Raw genomic sequence first — 12491 nt, forward strand, 5'->3', positions numbered from 1 at the left:
CTCCTGGAGCCTCAAGCGCCAGTCCCTGCTCCTGTTTGTTCCCAAGCTCACCAGAAGGGCACCTCCCTCCTCCCCACTGATGTCAGCCGATGACGTCTGGGCTGCATTCAGGCCATGCTGTCATTTGTCCCATGCTCATTCAGCTGATTAAAAGTCATCAATTGTTTTTTAAGCCACCAGCAGGCGAGCCACCAGGCGCCATTTGTTATTGCTCGGCCATGCTGTGAGATGCTGTTTAAACTCACTGAGCAAAGCTTTTGGAAACCAGAGGCCAAAAGCGTTTTTGGAGGAAGGAAAATAGGAGAGAAATGAGTGGGCCCACATCTTTGCCAGAAGGAACAATCAGGCCAGGCAGCTGAGGGGCTGGTCCCCCTTTTAGCAGCTCCCACGCGATTCTTTTCAGGGGCTTTTCTCTTGGGGCCAGAGCCACAGGGAGCCCCCTTCATCTCTCTCCCTTCCGAAATAATCTCCACTGTGGCTAACATTCATTTGGGGATTTTTTTTTTTTAAACCTAGTCTCCCTTTCTCCAAGTTATCCTCTTGCTTTTTGTCCAGGTTAATGTTCCTGCAACAGTACTTCATGCCACCCCTGCCCAGACACCTTCAGTGGCTCCTCATTGCCTGTGGAATGAAGATTAAAACTGTTGCTTGGCATTTGAGTTCTTCACAGTGTGGCTCAGGTCCCTACCTCTGGCCTTCCTTGTCACTATACTTCAGCCAAATCACACCTTTCAGCTCCCAGACATGACCCTTGCTCAGCTGTCTTTGGTCACAATGTTCCTTTTATCTGAAATGATGCACTACTTACCCAGCCCCGGCTGTCAGCATTTTGAACCCCAAGGATCTTCCAAAGACTGTTTTGGAAACTTTGTCCTGGTGTCTTTATGGAGACCACAGGTTCCATATCCTCTTTCTCCCCTTTCAGTCACATGTGCAGTAGACACTACTGATGCCTCGCCCATGTCACCTTGTGCTTATCATTTCTGTGCACACAGCTGCCAGCACCTGTACCCTGTGCCTGGGGTCTGTCTCTGACCACCTGAGCCTTCTCTGTCCACACACATCATGCAGAAGGTGCCGGGGATTAATGCTCCCTGGGAGCAGCCCTCAACCAATGACTGATGGGAGCTGGTGGATAAATACCCCAGCTCCCTCACTCCATGGATGGAATACTCCCAAGTAGTTGTTCTGTGCCTGCTCTCAGGTCCCCAGTGGGACTGTGCTCCAGTTGCACACAGCAGTAACCTGCTCATTGACCACCTTCCCTTCCCTACCTCCTTCCAGATATACCACTTGTACTTAGACCCTTGTCTCAGGGTCGGCTACTGGGGGACCCAAACGCAGACATGTCACTTTGTTTGTTCTGGTCCTTCATCCTGCTGGACTAGCCCCAGATCCCCTGTAGGTCCCAACCCAGTGCCTGGCCCATAGCAGGTACCCCATAGTAGGTACCAGTGAATGTTGAATGACTTGAATCTGTATTAGAAAATCCTCTAAATGAAGTATAAGGAAATCTTGTTTTTCTGAGGATTGTTCTCTCTGCCCACATATGCCAGGGCCATTCCCACTTCTGTGCTTTGGCCCTGCCACCCCTGTCTGGCCTTCTCCTATGGAAATCTGTATGACCTAGCTTTAGCCAGGCACAGTGGCTCATGCTTATAATCCCAGGGACTTGGGAGGCTAAGGCAGGAAGGTAGCTTGAGGCCAAGAGACCAGCCTGGGTAGATAGCATGGTGAGACTCAGTCTCTACAAAAAATTAGCTGGGCATGGTGGTTTGTGCCTGTAGTCCTAGCTACTAGGGAGGCTGATGCAGAAGGATCTCTTGAGCCCAGGAGTTTGAGGCTGCAGTGAGCTATGATGGTGCCACTGCAGTCCAGACTGGGTGATATTAATAAAATGAGACCCTGACTCTTTTTTTTTTTTTTTTTTTAGAGAAAGAGAGAGAGAGAATAGGAAGGAGGAAAAAGGAAGAGAAAGAGAGAGAGAGAATGGGGAGGAGGGAGAAGGAAAAGAAAGAGGGAGAGAGAATGGGAGTATTGCTTTCTTGCCCAGGCTAGAATGCAATTTAGTAATGGGTATTGAAAACCTCTTTTATACTGATAATTATACTTAATGATGTAGTCAGGAAGGAATAAGGGAGGAAGATAACAAACAAACAGCCAACCAATATTTAATTTAAACCTATGAAATGCTATGCGATTACTGAGGAGTGATTTACTTCCAATTATATAGTCACCTTTGGAATAGGTGTGAGGTGGTAATGTATGTTTTGTGTATTTGAAGTGGAGAGTTCTATAAATGTTTATTAAGTTAACTTGTTCCGGGTCTGAGTTCAAGTTCTGAATATCCTTGTTAATTTTCTATCTCGTTGATCTATAGAATCGTTAGCTCTTCTTGTTGCATTGATCCTTTTGCCATTATGTAATGTCATTCCTCGCCTCTTTTGATCTTTGTTGCTTTAAAGTCTACTTTATCAGAGGCAAGAATTGCATCTCCTGCTTTTTGTTTATTTGTTTATTTTTACTCTCTGTTTGATTGATAAATCTTCCTCCTGAGACCCTGACTCTTTAAAAAAAAAAAAAAGACTTAGCTTTAGCTTCAGCACTCCCTCACCTTGCCCCACCCCCAACAGCACCCGTTCTGCCGCAGGTCAGCCTACCCTGGTAGCTTTTTTCCCTGAATTGCTACTTAACTTCAGTAGCTCTGCCTGGCCTTGCCCTTGCCGCTGATTCTGTTACATGCGTTCATTTTTTTCTCCACTGGGCTTGTCCATTCTCAAGGGTAAGTCTCACAATCCCAAGGGCTTCCTGTTAGTCACTTCTTCTTCTGTCCCCCGGAGGAATTAGATGGTCTGACTCCATTATGAATCAGGGAAGATCAGTGTCATTGGCAAAAACAGCTTTTTTCCCCCCAGCCATGTCTCAAGAAACTTGCAAGTAAATGCAAAGACTTAGTTTTGTGTGGATGGGTGCAGGAGTGGTGGGGCACACAGAGACAGGGGAGGGGGAACTGGTAGGGAGACCCTGTGGCCATGACCTGCCTTAGCCCCATGAGTTTTCGAGCCCTGTTCTTGAACTTGAGATGTCTTGAGTCCCACAGGGGGATCTTTCACACAGCTGAATCTGGCTCTCCTTCAGGGGTCCCTGCCAGAGCTGGTCTGGATTAGCCAATCAGGAAAGCCAACCAACACTGGGGAGAAAGCCTTACATGGACAGAGCGCCCCAGATGTCCCGTGTGGGCCTCTTTCCTCATTGCCAAGTTTCCTTATTAGATGGCGGAAATGTGTCTTATTCAGGCAAGAAGGACCCAGGCCAAGATGAAAGGGGCACGGTTAAGCTCTCTGAGCCCGGAGTCACTCAAGCACCTGGAAGGAGCTTTCTCTCCCTTAGAGACAGTTTTCATTTCCACCTTGCTTAAAACAAAAGCCAGGCGGCTGGAAAAACAAACGCCTGTGCAGGAGTTCCTCTCTCACATCTATGCTGACTTTTCCAGACCACAGATTGGGACGTGCTGACGGACAGGCATGGGTAGATTTATGGCAGGAGATCAACAAGAGATATCGGAGGCAGGAAGTGTGGCCTTCCAGTGCATAGGAACTGGCGGTGTGTCCTCAGTGTGGGTGCTGGGCTGGTTGTGTAAGGGCCACAGGAAGTGTCCTTCAGGCTTGGGGCATGGGTTTTTCTGCAGTGACCTGAACTCGGAGAGGAGCATAGGAAGGGAAATGCCTTTCTTCCTTGGTGTGGAGTTGCTGTTACCCTGGAAACAGCCCTTCTGGCCTACAGGGCCTAATAACATTCCTCAAAGTTTTCAGGAGTTGTGAGTTTTGGAATGATGACATGAATGTGGCTTTGTAGGGGCAGAACTCTGCCTCCGGAGTTAGGCGCGGGAAGGAAAACACAGCAAAACAAAGCGGAAAATGCAGCCTGTGGTTTAGAAAGACTCTGGGGTTGTAGAATCGTAGCTGTCGAATGGGAAACTTCTGTGCATCTTCTTAGATGTAACTCCGGAGGTGTTCTAGCAGAGTCGGAAGTAGGATACAGGTTTGAGGGTTTTATAATGCCCTTGGCTATGTACAGGGTTCTTTATTCCTCAAACGGTAGCTCTGTGGATCTCTGTAGTTGTGTGGTCAGCTATGAAAGTGAAATTTGTCATATTACAGAAATATTCAGTAATGATTTTTGCATTAAATTTGCCCCCATGCAGACATCCCTCCCCCCTTCCTTATCGGCCATCTACTTCCTGCCTTTCAGTTGCCAGGAAGCAGACCACACAGTCCAATGTGGTGCGGTGCAACTGTGAAGTCCAGAACTGCTGGATTTTCTGAAGTCAAATGAGGATGATGCCAGAGAATTACTCCCATCTCACGAGGAGTCACTAATTGGGATCTTGGGCCAGTTATCTCGGTTCTCAGCCAAAGAGATAATCCATAGGCAGGAGGCATGATGGGAGTTTCCAAAAGTGTACCCTTTGAAGAACAAAGTATCAAGAGAGACCCTTGGGATAGCTGATGAAGGCCTTGAACCTTTTTGCCAAAATGACCCTCTATATGATGGTATGTTAAAGTCAAGGGTAAATCGGAGGCTGTTGTGTCTCTGGATGATTTGGTCAGGGAAAAGAAAAGTTTTGAACTCCCAACCAAACTTGTTAGCACTTTGTTACTGCTAAGGATGTTGCATAGTTGCACTTAGAAACTCCATTTTCTTAAATAGTAAATAACTAATTTCTTTTTCCCAGCTTCATTCAAGTATGGTTCAACACAAATAAAAATTGTATATATTTAAGCAATACAGTGTTTGAGGTATGTATACATTGTGAAATAATTAGGGCAATCAAGCTAATTGACATATCCCTCACCTCACATAGTTACCATTTTGTGTGTGTGTGTGGTGAGAACACTTGATATTTATTCTCTTAGCAAATTTCAAGTATACAATACAGTATTATTGACTATAGTCATCATTCTGTATATTAGATCTCCAGAACTTATTCATCCTTCATAACTGAAACTTCACCCTTTGACCAACATCCCATTTATCCTATGCCCTAGCCTTTGGCAGTCATCATTCTACTCTGTTTCTTCTTTCTTTCTTTCTTTCTTTTTTGAGTTGTAATATTGCTCTGTTGCCCAGGCTGGAGTGCAGTGGCGCAATCTTGGGTCACTGCAACCTCTGCCTCCTGGGTTCAAGTGATTCTCTTGCCTCAGCTTCCCAAGTAGCTGGAATTACAGGCACCCACCACCATGCCCGGCTAATTTTTTTTGTTTTTCGTATTTTTAGTAGAGACAGGGTTTCACCATTTTGGCTAGGCTGGTCTCAAACTCTTGACCTCAGGTGATCCGCCTGCCTCAGCCTCCCAGAGTGCTGGGATTACAGGCATGAGACACCATGCCAGGCCTACTCTGTTTCTGTGAGTTCGACTTTTTTAGATTTCACATATAAATTAGATCAAAAATAACTTATTTTTACGATTCAAGTGTCATTTTTAAGATAAAGTCCCAGTTCAATTTTTCTCCTGTATTTACTTGGAAACTTTGGTCTCTGTTTCAATTGGTTCACTGTAAGTGATCTTTCTCCATGTGGGTTGACCTCAGGTGACAAGAGTCTTCAGTATTTCCAGGAGCTGACAAGCTTGGTGGCTTTGTTTCTCTTTGGTGGAGGAAGAGGATAAAGGCTCCAGAGGATGGAGTGGTGTGGGCCGGCTGTTGCCCCATGCAGGATGGCGGGTAGCATTTAGGGTTGGAAGCTTAGAAATAGTACATGTGAAACTGCCCAACTGCCTGTCCAACTTCCTTCACATCTCCCACACCAGATGCTGGAGAGGTTCCTCAAATGTCTCCCGCTGTCTCCCTTCCTGTAGCACCTCTCCCATCCACAGCCAGCCCCTTCTCCATTTCAGTATGCAGCTACTTCCTCCTGATTCGAGAGTCCAAACCTTTGCCCTTGAAATCCATTGTCACTCTGCCCTTTCTCTCTTTCTCTTTCTCCTTCCTTCCTTCCTTCCTTCCTTCCTTCCTTCCTTCCTTCCCTCCCTCCCTCCCTCCCTCCTTCCTTCCTTCCTCCCTCCCTCCCTTCCTCCCTCCCTCCCTCTCTCCCTCTCTCTCTCTCTCTCTTTTTCTCTCTTTCGATCTTGCTCTGTCACCCAGGCTGGAGTTCACCGGCCTGGTGATAATGGGTCACTGCAGCCTCAACCTCCTGGACTCAAGTGATTCTCCCTCCTCAACCCCCCAAGTAGCTGGGACTACAGGTATGCACCATCATGCCCAGCTAATTTATATATTTTTTGGTAAAGACGGGGTGTATTAGTCCTTTCTCACTCTGCTCTGAAGAAATACCTGAGACTGGGTAATTGATAAAGGAAAGAGGTTTAATTGATTCACAGTTCCCCATGGCTGGGGAAGCCTCAGGAAACTTACAATCATGGTGGAAGTCACCTTTTCACAGAGTGGCAGGGGAGAGAATGAGTGCCCAGCAAAGGGGGAAGCCCTTTATAAAACCATCAGATCTCATGAGAACTAACTCTCTATCAGGAGAACAGCATGGTGATAACCACCCCCAAGATTCCATGATCTTCACCTGGTCTCTCCCACAACACATGGGGACTATAGGAACTACAGCTCAAGATGAGATTTGGATGGGGACACAGACAAACCATATCACGGGGTTTTGCCCAGGCTAGTCTTGAACTCCTGAGATCAAGCGATCTGCCCACCTTGGCCTCCCAAAATGCTGGGATTACAGGCATGAACCACTGCACCCAGCCTCTCCCCTCTTTCGTAATCGACATCTGGTTGTTAGTAATGCCTGTTAGTCTTACTGTCAAAACACTCCTAGGCCAGGGTTGATGGCTCACACCATCAACTAGCACTTTGGGAGGCAGAGGCAAGAGGATTCCTTGAGTCCAGGAGTTCCAGACCAGCCTGGGCAACATAGTGAGACCCCATCACTATTTTTATACCAAACAAACAAAGCAAAATCAAAAATCCCACTACCACACTGTTTCCATGAGTGCCTGCTACCAGGCTGGGCTGAGCCTGGCTCTCTCTGCTGATGATTTCTCCCTGGCCTCTCTACTTCACTCCTGCCCCCTGAAGGTGAGTTTCAGTGAAGAAGTCGGTGTGCCCCTGTCATGTCATGTCATTCCTTGGCTCAAAACCCTTGACATTTCCCAGCTCATTCAGAGTAAAAGCAGCACTGACTGAAACACAGTGTCCTGTAAGGCCTACATGACCTAGTTCCCATCACCTGTCTGACCTGACCCTCTATTCCCTCCTCCTTGCTCCCTCCCCTCCAGCCACACTGCCCAGAAGACAGCAGGCCTGCCTCTGCCTGCTCCCGCCTCAGAGTCTGCACTTGTTCCTCCCATGCCTGGAATGCTCCTCCTTCTGCCTAGAAAGCTCCTCCCCCTACCTAGAAAGCACCTCTTCCCAGTTAAAGCCTTCAATCCCTCCCTTCAGGTCTTTATGCAGATGTCAGCTTCTGGAGAGGACTTCCTTGGCTGTGCCTTTCCCCAAACATATACTCCCTATCCTCCCCTCCTGTTTTCTTGTACTCCTTGGCACTCATTACCATCTGACATGCTATATACTTTACTTGGTTATCTCGTTTCCAGCTTTTTTCTCCCACCAGAATGGCAGTTGCCATGAAGTCAGGGATGTTTAAATCTGTTTTGTTTCCTTTTTCTTAGACTCGCCTTGTTACCCAGGCTGGAGTGCAGTGGTGCGATCTTGGCTCACTGCAACCTCCCACATAGCTGGGTATTACAGGCGTGCACCAGCATGTGCAGCTAATTTTTGTATTTTTAGTAGAGACAAGATTTCACCATGTTGGCCAGGCTGGTCTCGAACCCCTGACCTCAAGTGATCCGCCAGCCTCAGCCTGAGTAGCTGGGATTACAGGCGTGCACCAGCATGTGCAGCTAATTTTTGTATTTTTAGTAGAGACAAGATTTCACCATGTTGGCCAGGCTGGTCTCGAACCCCTGACCTCAAGTGATCCGCCAGCCTCAGCCTCCCAAAATGCTGGGATTACAGGCGTGAGCCACTGTGCCTGGCCAAAAGTTGTTTTGTTTCTTGCCATGCTTTTAGTTCAGTGCCTGGCACTCAGTGGGTCCTCGATATTCATTGAAAACTTGCTTCCTACGATCTATGTTAGACGAAGTGAAGAAAGAAAAGAAAAAAAATTCATTGAAAATGTGAATGTGTGGGGCTTGGGGCAAATGCTGGAATCGCACCTTGGTAATAAAGTGGAGATACAGCAGGAATGGCAATGATTCTCCCCACACGTCCCAGCCTTGAAACTCCAGGCTGTCTTTGACCAAGGCCTTGCCACCCTGAAGGCTCTGGGTACTCCATAAAGAGAGGTCTCAGGAGGCCTCCCCCAGTCACCAGTGCATGGCTGGAGGGCTCAAAGTTAGCTACCTGGGGGGGCCTCTCTGGGAACCGAGGGGTGGAGTCATGCCTTTGCGGCATTTGCTCCCTCATACTGGCAGGTGAGGCAAGACTATGCAGGCCCTTTTATATCTGCCACAGCCCTGGGACCAGATGCTCTGGCCCTCACAGATGTTTTATATTTGTTTTTGTTGAGTAAAAGGGAAAAAGATGCAGCACCAGGTGTCTGCACTGGCCAATGCCAGCGAGGGCGGGGAAGGGCAGTCCTACTTCAGAGAGTCCACAGACCTGGCTTCTCATCTCCCATAGCCCTCCCTGTTTTGACCCCAGGGCTCCCCTGCAGGTTTCTGCCTTTGAGAGCCGCCTTGCCCAGGGAGTGCCCTGCCCATGGCCTGCAGGGTGGAAGAGAAAAGTTGTTTTCCCGGCTGGCTGCTTTGGGGACTTTGCTGCCTGCAGTGGTCTGTAGCCCTAGCTCAGCTTTAGAATCCTCTGGGAGCTTTTAAAAAATCCTTCATACCTGGGCTCCCACTCACTTAGATTGAATCCAAATCTCCGAGGATGGAACCCAGGCACTGCTAGCTTCAAAAACATCAACAGGCCAGGCACAGTGGCTCACACCTGTAATCCCAGCACTTGGGGAGGCCGAGGTGAGGGGATGACCTGAGGTCAGGAGTTTGAGAGCAGCCTGGCCAGTATGGTGAAACCTGTCCCTACTAAAAATATAAAAATTAGCCAGGCGTGGTGGTGGGTGCTTCTAATCCCAGATACTCAGGAGGCTGAGGCGAGAGAATCGCTTGAACCCTGGGGGTGGGGTGTGCAGAGGTTGCAGTGAGCTCAGATCGCACTATTGCACTCCAGCCTGGGTGACAAGAGCAAAAGTCCATTTCAAAACAACAACCGCCACCACCTGGTGATTCCATTATGCCTCCAGGTCTGAGGCCTGTGGTGGTACTCGTTGAGAGACGTGTCCTGGAACCTGACCTACTGACCTTTGCCATCTGGCACCGTCCCCTTGGCCAGTTCATATCTTGCCAGCTTTCAGGGCCCATCACCAGCCTTTTCGTTTGCAAAATGACTTCTGGACATGGGGCCTGACTCCTCGGATCTCTCCCTCTTGCTGCAGCACCCTTGTTTTTGGAAACTTCTATTTGGTAATCACTCCTTCCAGGACCCATTCTCTGACCCTTGCATTGTTATTTACCTTCTCCAGTGTTAACTGCCTTGACTCAACCTGGATTATATCCTCCCTCCTCTTACTTAACCCGGGTTCCATCAGGTACAGAATCAACGTGAAAGAATTTCGAAACGCAAATGGTCTGGATCCAGAATGAAGGGAGTTGAGAGTTAGGAAGATATTCCTAGTAGTTTCTCTTGGGGTTTTTGCTGGCCTTCCCATTTGGTAGGGGAGGCTCCTCTGCATTTGGGAGGCACGGGGACTCCCGTCAGGGGTTTCCAGGTTCCCTGCACAGGGTGAACCACATGAAACATTTGTTGATTGGCTGAAGACAGCCCTGGAGCCAGTGGAGAAACTTCTGGGGACGAGTACACAGCCAGGGACTGTGAAGTGCTTAATTCGGACCTCCTTTTACAGAGGAGGAGACCAGAGCCAGAGAGAGGAAGTGAGCTCTGGAAGGCCACCCAGGGAGCTCCTGCTAGAGCCAGCCCCAAAACGCAGTCGAACTCAGCCCAGCTGCCCCCAATTCCTTCCACCACCTCTGGCTGCTTCCTGGAAGGCAGGATTATTAAACTGATAGACAGCAGGAGGTCCGTGAACTTGGATGGGAAGAAAAATTACGTCTTCATTTTCACTAACCTCTCACTGAAATCCTTTAATAGACGTAGGAAACCACATTGATATTGGCGGGAGCTGTGACTTTGTCGCTAACAGAAATCACAGATATTTCCATATTATGTTACAGTTACTGCAGGTATCTCAAATACCAATTACACTCATCATTGTTTTGAAATTATAGCAGTTATTTTACCTAGTTATTTAATGCATTAAATAAACACATATATGACTGCATCACCAAATATTTTCATGCTTGTTTCAATATAATTGGTTTGCTTTGCAATTCCATGGTATTTTATTGTGTGCATTTAAAGTATTATTCTGAGAACGCTCCAAAGGGGCCACAGCGCAAAAACAATTCCAACCCTATTGGGGCTCGGAACACAATACCAAAGCATGGCTCTTTGGCACACTGAGTGTTTTAAACTAAAGGAGATTGGAGGCCCTCGGAAGCAAAGTCTCTTCGGGCTTCTCCTGCCCTCCTGTCTCTGACTTCTTTTTCTCCCCCAAAGGAAGTCATAGAAACCAAAATTCCTCTCCCAAAGGTGAGTCACGGAAACTAGAACCCTTCTCTCCCAAAGCAAGCCATGCCATCTAGAAAGGTCAATCTCTCCCTTTTCCCTTCTCCCTTGAAGACCCTCATTTCAGAGGATTCCTGCCTCATACCTGAAAGGAAGAAATGCTATATAGAAGGGCCAAGAATCTGGACAGGACTTGCTGGGATTCCGCCTCGGTCTATTACCATGAGATCATACCCTTTTGTCCAATCACATTTCTACAACGCTGCCCATTCTTCATGGAATAAGCATACAAATAGAGTTTTGGCTGGGCGATTGGCTCGGGTTTGTAATCTCAGCACTTTGGGAGGCTGAGGTGGGCCGATCACCTGAGGTCAGAAGTTTGAGACCAGCCTGACAAACATGGTGAAACTCCATCTTTACTAAAAATACAAAAATTAGCTGAGTGTGGTAGTGAATGCCTGTAATCCCAACTACTTGGGAGGCTGAAGCAGGAGAATCACTTGAACCTGGGAGGTGGAGGTTGCAGTGAGCTGAGATTGTGCCACTGCAGTCCAGCCTGGGGGACAGAGCACGACTCTGTTTCAAAAAAAAAAAAAAGTCCGGGCATGGTGGCTCACGCCTGCAATCCCAGCACTTTGAGAGGCCAAGGCAGGTGGATCACAAGGTCAGGAATTCAAGACCAGCCTGGCCAAGATGGTGAAACCCTGTCTCTATTAAAAATACAAAAATTAGCCAGGCGTGGTGGTGGGCACCTGTAATCCCAGTTACTAGGGAGGCTGAGGTAGACAATTGCTTGAACCCTGGAGGCAGAGGTTGCAGTGAGCTGAGATTGCACCACTGCACTCCAGCCTGGGCAACAGAGCAAGACTTCGTCTCAAAAAAAAAAAAAAGACAGTTTTTCCTGGGTCTTTGGGTTTTCATTGCTGAAGGCTCCTGTACTGCATAAAACTTTGATTGAAGCAGGGTGCGGTGGCTCACGCCTGTAATCCCAGTACTTTGGGAGGCCGAGGCAGGTGGATCACGAGGACAGGAGTTAGAGACCAGCCTGACCAATTTGGTGAAATCCTGTCTCTACTAATAATACAAAAATTAGTCAGGCGTGTTGGCGCATACCTGTAATCCCAGATACTCAGGAGGCTGAGGCAGGAAAACCACTTGAATCTGGGAGGCGGAGGTTACAGTGAGCCGAGATTGCACCACTGCACTCCAGCCTGGGCGACAGAGTGAGACTCTGTCTCAAACAAACAAACAAACTTTGATTAAATAGATTTGTTATGCTTTTCTCTTGCTAACCTGTCTTTTGTCATAGGAATGTTGGCTGTGACGCTTATGATAGCTGAGAAAAAGTATCACACTTTTCCGCCCCTACAACCTCTTCATAAAGTCTGGTTTCCATAAAACGCACAGGACATCTTCTGCTATGGCCTCAATATGATGGATGGTTAGAGCTCAGCCTGGATGATACCAGGGCTGAGTTCCCTTCTCAGTTGTTACTCAATCTTTCCGAACTCAGCTTCCCTATTCATAAAATAAGGATAACAACAGTCCCTACCTTTCAGAGTCCTCGGGATGAGAACGCACATACAAGGTTTGTTCCAGGGCTTGGCCAAGGGTACAATCCATACCAGTGGTAGTGGTCACATGCCAATTTCTTGGGGTAACGGTTGGCAAGAACCATTTATTTGCCCCATTCAAAAAGAGGAAAAAAAATCTTTGCTAACTTGTCAAACATTTTCAAACTTCAGTTCCCAAGTATCAAAAACGATTGTCTGAGACCAGATGGCCTAAAGT

Source organism: Aotus nancymaae, unplaced genomic scaffold, assembly GCF_030222135.1.
Source record: "Aotus nancymaae isolate 86718 unplaced genomic scaffold, 86718_ANA_hifiasm-v0.15.2.pri h1tg000058l, whole genome shotgun sequence".
In the NCBI taxonomy this organism is placed as follows: Eukaryota; Metazoa; Chordata; class Mammalia; order Primates; family Aotidae; genus Aotus; species Aotus nancymaae.